The sequence below is a fragment of the Nuphar pumila genome, unplaced genomic scaffold (assembly GCF_984573655.1).
Source record: "Nuphar pumila unplaced genomic scaffold, dmNupPumi1.hap1.1 HAP1_SCAFFOLD_620, whole genome shotgun sequence".
Classification (NCBI taxonomy): Eukaryota; Viridiplantae; Streptophyta; class Magnoliopsida; order Nymphaeales; family Nymphaeaceae; genus Nuphar; species Nuphar pumila.
The window spans coordinates 26,324-35,573 of NW_028323424.1; positions in this window are offsets into that span (position 1 = coordinate 26,324).

The following is a 9,250-nucleotide window of genomic DNA, read 5'->3' on the forward strand; positions in this document are numbered from 1 at the left end:
ATGCAATTTGTCTTGAGGCAGCGTCTGACCGAAAACGAGGACATGCCAGGTCAGAAAACGCGAATGCGATTGCTGTCCTCAAGATAATTTCTTGTAAGCTTCGCCCGCTTGTAGTATCAGCGCCTCACAAATCGCCTATCCCTAGAGGATATATCCTCATCATGCAACACGACGTGCAGATGCGCAGCAATAGTCGGATGGCATGCGCAATGTCATGGCATCACTTAAGGGATGACTTTGGAATCTGGCAACAAGAACGATGACCAGTAAGACAGCTGGTGGTCGATGACATCGTTTTGGGATTCGACGCAGACATTCCTTCCGGATGAATATCTTTCGTCTAGCAGCCTTGTTATGTGCTTCCTATACGCTCGTACATCGTGTCTGCCTGGCCCATTTTGCAGCGTAAGAATATACCTGAATTTGGCGTTTACATGGTTCCAATATCCGGCATTTGACCTTTCCGAGAACCCCCTTGGCGAGGGTATCTCATCATGGCAATGAAGCGCACCTAGGAACACACACAAATGGGCTGCATAAGCACACACGGTGACATATTTACGCCGTAGGTTACGGGTGATGCAGCAAGTGACTTTGGATTTTCTGGCGAAGTGATTGTGGACTCAAGGACATCGTCATTTTGGGCCCCATCAGATTAAATTGGGACAGAGGGCGACTTTGTGCTTCTAGGCATGTTATATTCTGACTCCTGACGTTCTGCCGCGAAACATAAGTTTCCAGCAGGACCGGTTTGTAGGGTTAGGGGTTAGGAGGCTAGCCGGAATATACGCAAATGGGGCTCACGCAAGGTGCTACTTTGCTGCATTGTGCCAAGCACAAATCCCGCTGGAAAAAATCATCTGCACCGAAAAAATGCGAAACACTGCCCTAAGTGCGTCCCTTGCCAGGGGATGCTGCATGCTTCCACTCTCGCGATACTCCAATGCTGGATTGTTGGTATTTTCAACAATACCGCCTCCAAAACCTGTGGCAACAAAAGAAGTACAGTCGACCCTGGCTATACCGAACCCATTTGTGCCCCAGAAAAAGGTTTGGTATATCCAGAGGTTTGGTATAAAGGGGTGCAGTTCAGTGGAAAACATCAGGGTGGATCCGTTGCCATGGGGTTTGGTATATCAGAGGTTTGGTATAGCTGGGGTTTGGTATAGCCAGGGTCGACTGTACTTGGGAGTCATCCCATAAACAAAGCCACCCATCAATGCTGTCCCTCAAGGCTGGCGCATTCCATTTTGTTTGTACGTGGTGATGGTCGTGTAAATTTTCGGGGTGTGTTTCCCAGATGAAAATGCCTGGCGAACAAGCCCGCACCAATCTGGGGTAATCCCCAGATCAATCAGTCAAGGCCTGCCAGGCCCCCCCACACTCGGTGGCAAGTGACTTCGCAAGCAGGTCATCTTCACATTTACCTGCCGAGGGTCCCGTGGTCGTGGGAGTATGTTGTCGTATTCGGTCTCTTCTCGTGGGGAGTGTTTCCGCTGAGCTCAGTTTTGCAGGACCCGGAGCCAGACATCGGGCCATTCCCTGTCTTCTTCCTGATTGTGTGGACTTCTACCTGCATTTTTGGATGCTTGGCTGTGTGTTATGGCGCTGCGCATAGAAAGTGTTCGAGGCGATTGGATGTCGGACCAACGCAGTGGACGTACTGCACTGGATTGAGATTCATGAACCTCTGGAAACGAAGCGGTGCTACACACGCTCTAAGAGCTGAGGTGAGATACGATGCGGCTTTATCCCTGCAAATCCAGACCTTCCCTCAGCATCTTTGGTAACATCAGAAGGAAGCGAACGCATGTGCGACGTTCCTCACGGGCGATAACCAGGCACATCCCTGTTGGAATACCGTACGACCGGTATATTTTCGCCGTCGCTAAATGCTTTATTGTTCCCCTTGGTACCGGTTCTGTGAGACAGTGGAGCATGAGCGGGTTTGCCTGCCAGATCTTGATGCTGGGCACCCTGTCGCGCATTCCGCGCTGCTTTCTGACATCCAAGAGGCCTTGAAAGACAGGGCTGTTGGCAAAATTTCAAAGGTCGTAGGGTACAGTGAAGTAACCGGTGTGCAACTACTAATTGCACGGGATCGATGCCATCTTCTGTGCGAAGTATTGAGTGCTTGCGTGCAAGGTGTGTTGCAATTTGTGATAGGGCTGTCTATAAGGTCCCACTCCGGCATCCGAATTCAAGCCCAACTCTATAATGCAACATGCTGAGGCCCATGAGAGGACGCAAAGACCGCTTCCTAATTCCAAACCAGTAGGATACCTACAGCAGAGACACAAAAGCCGTTGTGCAGTGCGTGTTAAAGAAACATTACTCAGAGCCAAAGTACACAAGGTTCGGCACACAAAACCTAATATTTCTCAGAATAGCTGGTTTCCAACAGTGCGAACGCATGTGTTGATCAGGCTGCGGATAGCATAGTGCTTTGCAGTATTGGATTTTGACCCCCTTCTTTGTCCCCGATATTTATGGATTTCCAGGCAGCTCCTGGACCCACCAATCCTAAGGTCTGGCGGCACACTGAATCTGCAATCGACGTCCTGCCTGATAGATGGCGAGAATCATGTCCATTGATCTGATTGTTGTGGGACTGCAAGATGGTGTGTGGGTGTGTCGCCAACTCTCCGGCAAACATCATGTGAATGCCAGCAACCTTGCCAAACGGTGAGTGATTTCTTGGGTTAACAGGGTACCTAAAGCTCTGACAATACAAGCCGTGCTGAGACCTGTTGCATGCCATGCATCCACTAGCTTACCCAATGTAGCTCAAGATGAACTTGAATGCCGATGTGCAGTGCAATGTTGGGACTACTCAAGGCGAAGAGGATGGACACACCATGTGAGACTTGAGATGTGGGAGGAGGGCAATCCCGATCACATCATAGTTTAGAAGACCATGCGCGCAACTAGCCATTCAGGGTCGGAGACGACTCTTGCAGTTGAGCACTACGTCTGGGCTCATAAAGCCGAGCTCGAGTGGTTGGCCGATACGATCAATACCCACGTCAGCGCGTCCATGGCCTTGCAGCTCGCCGAAACCAGCACAGGCACTAGTTTGGTGACAGGAGTCCCGATGGATGGCAATGACATTGACGGCTCCTGCTTGCTTGCAGTACGGTACGTTACAGCTCGAGTGGGCCCCGTGCCAACCCTGGCCCTCTTGGGTGGTGTATGTTGTGTTGGCGTTGCAGCCTAACGACAGCATTTTTGCACCACACCCTTTGTATCTCGTATCGACCAGTGATGTCAGTGTCTCGCCAGACCCTCTGATAATATGGGTCTAGATACCCGAAAACACACAAAAATACGGGACAAATTGGGGGTCGAATCCGTTCTGGCGAAGCATTTAGTGATGTCTTGCATCAAACTTAGAAATATCTAGGTGCGAGAGGCTTCGACCTCCTCGTTGTCCCAATACTAATATTGTTTCAGGCATCTAGACCCAAATATCACAAGGTCTGGCGAAGCGCTGCATGTACCTGTACAGTACATGTAGTCTTGCAGTAGCGCCTGCATGGATCGAATTCCATTTGAATACAAGGGCGTGAATCGGACGTGCTGTTCCAATGCGACAAGGAAATCGCCGCAGGTGTCAGGGCATAGTGGGACCTGTGAGTGAGGTTCACTACTGTAGCAATATCAACAAATATGCGATGCATATGGGAGCGTGACATCATTTCCGGGCATTTCCCCTATACACAGACCTGAAAATGCAATATGTTTTCTGTATGTCAACGTGGCGGCAAGTTCCAAAGCGTGACCGTGAACGCCTGTTTGTTGGTCTTGTTCCGGTACGCATTGTGATGTTGACAACACCGTCGCTCATTACCCGATCTGCGGCTGAAATTCTTCATTTGACCTTGCGTCTGTCCAAGTCACAGAGGATGACTCCCAAGTATTTCTTGGAGTTACCAGTATCGATGTGGATGTGGTAGTTTTCTAACAAGGTGGCTGCTGATAAAACAGCCTGATTTGGGCTGTGTTATGGCCTAATGACTCTGTGACTGTTATGGCATGCATGTGGGTTGGGGCATTTTGAAAACAAAAAATGTTCTCTTGTATAATTCATTATTCAAGTCATTATGTGCTTTAAATAAAGTAAATGCCATGGACAAGGGATGCGCTCACGTAATGGAGTTCTTTCGGGCATAGGCAATATTGACAGTCCATTAATGACAGTCCAGATCACAACACTCTCTGCTAACAGGTGTGTTTGTCGCCGCACTAAATGAATGCTTTCAAAGTTGTCCGCAAACAACGGGTTGTGGCAGCACGAATGGCACAGAACTGTTGTGCATTTCCAGAGGTGCACTTGCTCATCACTTGGGTTGTCGGTGGTTTCTCCTGTGCCACGCTCGAACACGCTGCTTTTAATCAGTGTCGCCACCCAGACACACGCGTCAATATTGACTTACCACTCTGGATTGCATCTGTAGAGGCGTTACGTCCTTCACGTAGTAGTGTCCCAACAACATACATGCGGATTTTCTCCGGGATTGAACCCCAGTATGTGCCTTTGGGCAAAGGACGCAAGCCAACGCCAACACAATTACTGAACTCAGACTAATACAGAGCATAGTCCAATCCTCACACTGTCCGAGACATGTGGGACTGATTTGATCAGAGACTGTCACTGCGCGCCCATATTCATGACGTATGTATAGTCCTGAGACATAACAGCATAAAGCAACACGCCTTTACGCTCCTCAGGAGCATGTCATGTCTCTTTCATACTCCCCATAGTACGATCATATACAACCTATGACATTATCGGCAAATTTCACTTGTTTGTCGATTTTGCGGCTCCTTGCAACGCGCCTGTGAGGATGTGCGCTCTGTTTTCTGTGGATCGTTTTGCCACCATCTCTCGGGACCCACTGCCCTCAGAGGTCCTGGTGACAAGATGGTGCGTTGCTAGAGTGCATGTCTTGGCAATCGCACAAAACAAAACACGATTCGCCACTCGAATCAGGGGCTGACCACAGGCGAGATGATTTTTTGCCTGGTAACAATAGTGCTTCGACGGCACGGGTTTTTACCCCATTTTGTTGCAAAAATTCTTGTATGTTTGGGTATCTGGGCCACAAAAATCAGTGGCGTGACGAAACACAAGAGAGTTGCCTCCGGGCACTTGTAGATTACTTGACCTTTCAAGATTGCCAACTGATATGATTTTGTTCGTGTTTCGCTGCTTTTTCTCGGCTCGCTCTGTGTCTCTGTAGTCATTCTTGCGCCTATTCTTTTTTTTTATTAAGCGCTATCATTTTGAGGGTCATCGAGTTATCTTTCGATGTATCAATCCATTCGCAACACACAAACTTGCGACCTGGCAGAAGGAAAGAAATATCTGATGTGGCCTGTCACCTGCCCTTCGCTGCCAAGCCCTTCCATAGGAGCTACGACGCGGACACACGCGCATATGAGGCGCTACATATGAAGCGCTTTTTTTTACGAAGCTTTTGGCACCTGCCGAAACTGACCGTGTGATTTTCGCAGCGGTTTGTGGTTCGACTTTCTTCGGCATCAACCCACTTGGAGAGAGATGTACAAAGTGGGCTTCGGCCTCAGGTCCAGGCTTGTTGGCTTGAGGAACTTCTGCACTTTTAACTTGCATGCCGGTTGCGCAGATGATTCACTGCACTCCCCTCACGCTGCGGCAGGTAAGCAAACCTGCCTGCTCCAAGCATTCCCGGTGCTCCGCCAGAGTGAACTGCGATGTCCCAAAACGCATGCATTTCCGGGCATCTGGGCCTCCTCATAACTCGTCGAGTGCGACAAAGCGCTTGTACTTCTTCTGAGGCTCGGGTTCCAAATTGTCCCACCTGACCCAGTGCAGCGACCTTTCACACAGGGTTTTCACACGGGCTCTCTCGTTGTCAGCACGTGGTGGGCAGTCACTGCAGCCTTTCCGGGTCGCTTACATCTTGGACAAGTACGGTCATAGACAGCCTGCAGACCCCACTTGGCAGCAATGTAACATACCTGAATTTTCTCTAGCGTGTGGGGCTCGGCTTTGGTAGAAATCGTGGCCAATTCCGCGGTCGAAATGTGGCACCTTTGTTCTTCGTTGAAATAGCACCTTTCCTTGTCAATTACATGCAACGTACAGATACGATAAAGATGCAAACGAACAAATTTCTCATAAATCAACGAACCAATTTTGCCTGCCAGAGGTCATGCAAAGGTCATGCAAACAAACGCCTCTCTCTTCTCCCACTATGCTGTACAGCTCTGCTACTCTAGGTACTACGCATACTCATACTCAAGTCGATTGAGGTGTTACCAAAGCCTTATGTCAAGAAAGAGGCGGACTGGTAGACCTCTGCGCGCTGACACTGCACGCACATACATGTGCTGTCCACGAAGCAATCCAATCTCTGGATCCCAATCATGATACATCATAAAAAACGTGCTTGCGCTGAGCGTTGGCGTCATAGATTCCCGGTGAATTTTGTTTTGCTTTTGCTTCCGTTTGGTCTTGACCAGCCAGTAAGCTGCTCTCAAGGCGATGGAAGAGCCGGCCTCATGACCAGGCAGTGTGACCAAGGCGCCTAGAACAGGCATCTTGGTCAACTCTTGGAACGGCAGGGCCATCATGTTCCTCGCAGGCTCCGGTTTAGCAGGCAGTGCTGTACATTGCACTATCTCCAGCCGAATGCGGTCCCAGCTCTGCAAGAATCGAATCAAGTCATGTCATGCTACTGGTATAGCTGATTCCCAACCACACGTGGGCCTCATGAACCATTTCCAGATACCGCATCCACATGCAGAGCATATTATTAGGTACCAATACAATTTATGTCGCCGCGATACATGCCAAGAGGGTCACCTTGGAGTTGCCAACGCATCTGTAGCGCCATACAAGCAGCAGATTCCCAAGTAGTACTTGCAGGTGCCAAGGTCCATGTGGATGCAGTCGTATACATCATCAGATCCACCAGCGCTTATGCAGAGAAGTGGCACTGATGGGCACAGATTGTGATGACCAAAGAAAGGCTTTCTCGTTCTGCAATATCACGCATTTCATGCTATCGATTATGCAACATTTGTGTGGTGGCAAGTCATCAGATGCTTACATTGCTGCAACTAGTCTGGTAACTCGTGTATGCTGTTGTACAGCCCTAGCAATGGGTTGTACGTTTTATGGCTTTGAGGGGGCGATAGAAAGCAACCTCGTGAACATCACATTGCCGAATCATTGAGTCAGCGCGGAGCTTGTGCAGTCCTTTGTCAGAATGGAGTTTGGCCCCTGGTTCTGCCCCCAAACACATGATTGCAGGCGTCTGAACGCCTGCAAATGCACGAGACCGCTTTCAGAAAAACCGTCTGCTATTTGTCAAGGATAGCTGTGGGAGCTATCAGTTAATTTGAAATCCATCTCAAGCGACGTGGACGCACCTCAAAGTACACAAACGGCTGGAGCTTCGTGCTGTCTGTGAGGGACGAAATCTCTGCCAACAAGTCCAGCACCTGCACCTCCCCGGCTTGACCAGTCACCACACCGAACATGCCGAAACGAGCACACAGTGGAATTGCTTGTTCGTAAAAAATTAGTGCATGGCTGAGACAGTGGATTTCATTAGCGAACATGCACATAAGACTGCTAAAGCAACGGGACGGGTGCATGTTCCTGGTGTGCAGGCTCCGCATTGCAAGCGGCTTTCCAACTTTTGAGGCATGCTATGCGTATGTGAGGGCGCGAACATGCAGTCAACTTGCAACGCACCTCTTTAGATAACAATTGCCTTGCCTGTATATGCCTTACAAGGCGCGTAGTTTTTTGGGTGTCGTCAAAGGTAGTGTCCCAGCCTCCCAACTGCAAAGCAGAAATGGTATCAGCACCAACTGTAACGTACCCTGTGTTCTCTACCTCCTCACCATGATTGAAAAGCACGATTCGACCACTTTCATGCATCGCACTCACGCGTGTCTGCTCACGCTTGTCCCTGTACCTATGTATAAAAACTATCCTGGCCATAAAATGAACCAAAGCAGCCTATCAATTACATGGAAGGTTCTTAGAATAAAATGGCCACAACTGGGGCCTCTCCTGTCCATGAAGCCAGCTTGACAAGCAAGTGCTGGTCGCTTCATTGGCCCTTCGTTCCACGTCTGACTTCCTTCTTCAGCTTTCACTTGAAGCTACTGAGAAACCTTCAGAACGCAAAACGTGCACAGATGAACAAATGAACAGCGATATGCAGGCTGCTCAGGTTCCTCGAACCCAAACCCCTAACCCCAAGGCCGAGAGAGACCTTACCTCGTACAACTTAGCAAGCGCCTGCTCTGGGGTCAAGACACCGTTTGTGCTGCTGACTGCCTGCTCGGCTTGCGTTAGAAGCTCTCGATGAGCTACATTCTCGACGGCGTCATGTAGTAGCGTTTTCGTCGGTTGGCTGGCATGTGAACTCAGCGTTCGTACGTTGAGCCGAGAAAGGGCTCTTGCAGCCATTCCCACACCAACCCATATCAACCTGCCAGGCATATGTTCGACACGAAGGCAGATTATCTACGGCATACCCCAGGATGGAGGTGTATCAGGTGTATCAGATACAGTATCCGATGCGAAATGATGGACATCACCACATGGCTATGTGCTATGCGATACGTTCAAGCATCGAGCGCTTAAGCTCAGTCACTAGGTTCATTGCATACGCGCTGCTTGCAATCCGGGCAGTGATCTAAGCCATTTGAAATGGCTATTTGAGCCGCTGTCAGCGGCTGATGCCGGTACACGGAGATGTTCCGATAGCACCGGACACAGGGATGCGGCGACGTGCTGGACACACAGAGCGACAGTACGGCGCACGTCACATATGCTAAGAACCCTCGTGCTTATTATTGTATCTTGTCGGGAGATCCTTCAACCAAGCAGAATTCCAGGGCCATGGTGCTTCTTTCTTGCACACCCCGGCTCAAAAAACATCCGGGGCGCTTCTCCGCTTGAGAAGTATCAAAGCGTAGGAAGAAGGGACCTATAGGTACTTCAGTATAGCTTTCCACCATCGTCTGGGATCGTCTTAACAACGCACACAACAACAATTTCTGAAAAGCCCCTGACACCCATGTGCGCGTGGGCCCGCTCGAGGTATCAAAGGGCGGCATCGCTATCCTCGTGCACATCAATCTTGACACGCTCTGCTTTGGCCCAAGCACCACCTCGTCTGAAGATCGTTTTCGGCATACCGGAGAAAAAGAGAGCAAAGAACGACTTGGGATTTCATCCGGA